This window comes from Anoplopoma fimbria, chromosome 2, assembly GCF_027596085.1.
Source record: "Anoplopoma fimbria isolate UVic2021 breed Golden Eagle Sablefish chromosome 2, Afim_UVic_2022, whole genome shotgun sequence".
Lineage (NCBI taxonomy): Eukaryota > Metazoa > Chordata > Actinopteri > Perciformes > Anoplopomatidae > Anoplopoma > Anoplopoma fimbria.
In genome coordinates, this window is record NC_072450.1 from 12471465 (window position 1) to 12476406 (window position 4942).

A 4942-nucleotide genomic window follows, 5' to 3' on the forward strand; every position below is an offset into this window, starting at 1 on the left:
CGTGTCAGAACTGTATTAAGTTACTGCTGCTTCTTTGTATCAAAAGTGTTCAACTGGTGAAATTGGGGTGAACTTTTATTATGAAAATCAAAAGGAAATACTCCGTATTTGTCACTGAGGTTAACGGTAAATATAGCCCTATAAAAAGATTCTCATTTAATGGCTCCGGCGAGAACTGCTATCTTTCATTATAGTAATAAACTGCTTTTGTTGTTGCAACAGTAACCGAGCGGGTCGCCAAATCAGAGACTAAAATCTTAAAGGGACAGTTCATCCTAAAATCCAGAATACATATTTTACCTTAAGAAGAAGTAATATGTAAGAATCAAAACACTGTATGTGTTTCTGATTTTATGGGGAACTGTTACTTTAATGATTATAACTTTGATTCTGTTGTGACTTAATTACATCTATCAAGTCAATAATGCTTATTGGGGCTATTGAAAAGAGCTTATCACAATGAGAACTTTTCACCCTCAAGATAAAACATAAATAGTCTCAGAAGGACCTATTATGTAGTAATGTAGTAGTGATTGAATTGCTGCTTGTTCAAGTTGTTCAGTGTCTGTATTCACTGATCAAAGTGCTTAAGTAATTAAAAGGTAGCTGATGTTACATCATCATTGCTTTTTACCAATAAACCCTTAAAAGGTTGATGCATGGTGGGAGGCTCAGGGTGTGTTGGTGCAAATAAACCACGAAATAGGACACGAAAAGTCAGCTTTCATACAAATGGATGTTAAAAGACACATATTAGAATATCAGATTTATACAAGTCTTAGTGTGTGTTGTAAAGCAAAAGTCCAGTTGTCCAGGATCAGTCCCATCATCTTAACTCTCATGCATATGTTGTCATGTACCTAACAGTTACCGCTCTTGCTGAGTGTGTGGTATTGCTGGCTGTACACTTCAAATCACCAAACTGGTGAATAATTTGTCAAAATCATTAAACATTACAGAAACGTTAAATAAGAGACCATGTAAAAAAAATAAAAAAAGACATTTTAAGGTTGGCTGAATATAAATAAAGTAAGCTATATGCACTCAAGTAATCAAATCAAGTGCAGCATTCAAAAGAATGTTCAGATATATTTTTCCTCAAGTGTTATTCATCTTGCTACAGAGTGGGAGTGTACTTCAGCCATCACAGAGGTCTCACTTTGAACTGCAGGCTGGTTGAAATATTCGTGAACTTCTCTGACTCTGTCTTCAAGTGTTTTATTCTGTCTTTCTTTATTCACATGGTACAAATGTAGAACCTCCATGACGGTCTGCATGTGTTGAGGTTATTAACAAGTTGTCAAAAAAGACGTCTCTTCCCTTTTCTTGTCTGTCTGTGGACAGTCTGTCTGCCACCTCTCACACATTTGACACTGGACACTCCTGAACAAACCTATCTTGAGCTGTGAACCCTGAAATAGGCACGAGAACTTGGTCCAGGGGGCTGTGGAGCAGTGTGTCATGAAGGAGGAAGCCCCTGTGGGAATAACTGGTCTCTCATCAGGGGGTGAGAGCGACCTCGGCTATATTAAACCCCTCACTTGAGTGGGATTCTTGAGACACTCTGACCCCACTGTAGCATTCACACTGCCATCATAGTTCACATGCTTTTCCTACAATCCTGTGGAATGTGTGTGCAACACCTTCAAGTCAATGCTGTACAAAATGTTGGTGTTTTGCAAAGAGCCATACGTAGAAGCGAGATATCAATTCACACTCTCTGTTTTAAAAGCTTCATGACAACACAGGGTAGTTCTTTGAAAGAGAGTCTAACGTAACAGCATGTGCATTCTCCGGGGGATATAGTTTGAACATGTGAACTTCAGCTGCCACAACACACCCTGCATGAACATCTCTGGAAATCACTGAAAGCTTGGAGCAAACTGTCAGAGAACGAATGAGGTAATGCTGTTACACCCCAATAATAACACGCTGTCAAGAAAAATGGGGAAACAGAGTCCTACACTGACTTGGATGAAGTAAACACATGGAAGCTCAAAGTTAAAATCCATCGTAACTAATTGAACATGCAGGGCACTCTCCTTTTTATGCCCCTTCAAATTTTTGTAATTAAATATGACAAGACGTGAAGTGTCAGTGAAGCATAAGTAATGGACAAGAATATCTGGATTTCTATTTCAATTCTAAGATTACTTTCCTTACAATCATTATAGAACAAGACTACGAGTCTACAGCCATGCTAGCGGCTGATTGAGACTGCAGTGTTTTGAGCTAAATGCTAACTTTGGCATGCTAACATGCTCAAAATAACAGTCAGGAACAGTCAGGGGATCACCAAGGTTGGTTCATTCTCTGGGGAGCATGAATGTTTGTATAAAATATGATGCCAATCCATCCAACAGATGTTGAGACATTTCAGCCAGGACCAAAGTGACAAACCGAGTCCTTGACTATCATGGCAAAAACAGAAAGTCTGACATTAGTGAGACTGGTCCCAAGGTTTGATGTAAATCAAGGCTCTGATCTCTTATTTGATTAGTAACAAAGCGACTTTAAGTGTGTTTTTGGGCTAAAAAGTGCTGTTGTTTGAGCATTGCACAAACAGGAAAATAAACCTCCTTTTATTATATTTCAGGTATGCTGCACAAACCTGCCCTAAATTCCTGTTGTTATCTGTCTCAAACAGTTGCATTCACTGTCAATACCTTCTTACATAATAGATGACATCATCACTGGCTCCATTATGTGTAGTTTTAGGAGAAAATCATACTTGATCACAAAACAGGTCTCAGCTCGCTGAGGCCCGAACAGGCAGCACATGGCCAATTCTCCCTCTGATGTTTTTTCCCTTTAAAGAGAATATCTGTTTCTGATTAATCAATCATTGTGCAACATGTTACTCATCTTGAGAAACAAATGCAGCCATACACACAAGTTTCATCAGTCTGGAAATACTGTATTTCCAGGATGGACACCAGCCTCTAACGCTACGATTTACCGGTAATTGTACTTCGAATAAAAGGACTAGATTTATAGCATCTTACTTTATTGTGTTTGTGGCTGTTTGTGTGTGTGTGTGAGAGAGAGAGAGGTAGAGAGAGCACAGCAAATAGTGGACCGTCCAAAGCGATGAAGCAGATGGTAATCACAGTCTAGACAGGCAGGCCAAAGAGGAGGAAGGCGAGGAGGAGATGGGCCTTGCTGTTAAATCAACCACCCGCAGGAACAACATTTTTTAAGGTGTTTTCAAAGACTCCACTGCACAGGTTTCTGCAATGCGAAAAAAAGCAGGCATTCAAATTATCACGGTAGCGCATCATGATGAACCAACAGTACCAGACTAGAATATTAATAAGTTGGCAAGAGAAAAAAAAGGAGCGTGTGTTACTGTAAGTCGAAACGTTTGCTGCATATTAACTCACATATTCAGGGTGTTATGTGAACAGCACTTTCTCTGCTCATAGATGAAAGAAAGACAGAGGCATATGTTATGACAAAAGATATGAGGGAGCCTCAAATGGCCAGAAGTGTGACTTATAACCCAGTGAGCTCTCCAAACACCCCCACATCGTCTGGTTCCGGTTCTCTACCTTTGGGGAAAACTAGCGGTATTTTCCATCTGACAATGCCTGCAGCGTTCATACCCAGAAATCATCTAACAAAACAATCAATAACAACTCATCTCACTTCGCTGACACATTTTTAACCCAAGTTTGAGGCCAACAAACCTGCAAACATTTAAATTCACAGCACATTTGTATCGATGGGCCCTCTGAATACTAAAGGCCGCCACGGCAGCATCTTAATGTAAGGGGGCATATTCTGTCAATAACACTAGATAATCACAGGCTGCAGGGGGGCTGCACAGCCGGAGACGGATATAGCACAGTACAGCAGGAATGGAAGGCATAGTTATGACACATGGACAAATACAAACAGCTATTTTTCACAATCACACAACGAAATCCCTCAGTTGTTTTCTGACCGCCAGCAAGAAATTAACTTGATCAATTAAGAATCATTTCCTTTCATGTGGTAAAAGAAAGGCCTTTAAAGAAGGAGAGCTACACCACTGTAGGAACATGCGATGCCTTGATCTTCTCTGACAGTTTATAAGGGGAACACTGATTCATGTCTCATACGATTCCCATATTAATAGAAATTAATGAATTCAGGAATCATATGAGACATGAATAATCATTTGGACACTGAAGAAGAGGTTTTAATGCTCAGTCACACAATTTTGGTAGAGTGCTTGTGCCCTCTAGTGTCAGAGTTGTGCATTTATTTCTTAGGATTATTGCAGCAGTTTCCAAAAGCCTGACTGATAATAATTCACAGTTTCTGAATCCATTCAATCAAAATGTAATCAGCAGCTCAAAATTACTATTTTTTGATTTGATTTAGGGGGCGTGAGGAATTTGGAAGTATCAAAAGGTTTTAAAGCTTTAATTGAAGTTTTCCTTTTTTTCACCTCATGCATATCCCCAACAATTCAAATGTTTTTGTTTTTTTATTAATTGATGGAAAAACCGACAGACAAAAAAAAATAGGTCTATATATAAATTATTATCATTCAAAGTAAAGTATTTTTACATGTCCTAAAAAATGCCTGCAGGGGACCTTAATGGAGTCACCATGCCAAATTAAGTCCTGTTGTTAGGTAGCAGTGATAGCGCCACCTGGTGGATTTTGTTAATGCCAATACACAACATATGTGTTTTACAGTAAAAAAAAAAAAAAAATGACTCCTAATTTTGTGTTATTTAATATTAAAATAAAATAACACAATAATAGAATTGTCGGGATGGATTATCTAAAAAAGTGGGTATGTTTAAATGAGGTAGGCTATAATAAGGTAGGCTATAATAGTCAATAAGAAAGGTTGTAAAGCTTGTTTGAAACATCTGTATTTGCAGATCCAGACTACATAAGAGGGATGTTTGATGGCTGGTGGTGGATTCCACTAAGTGAGCCACAT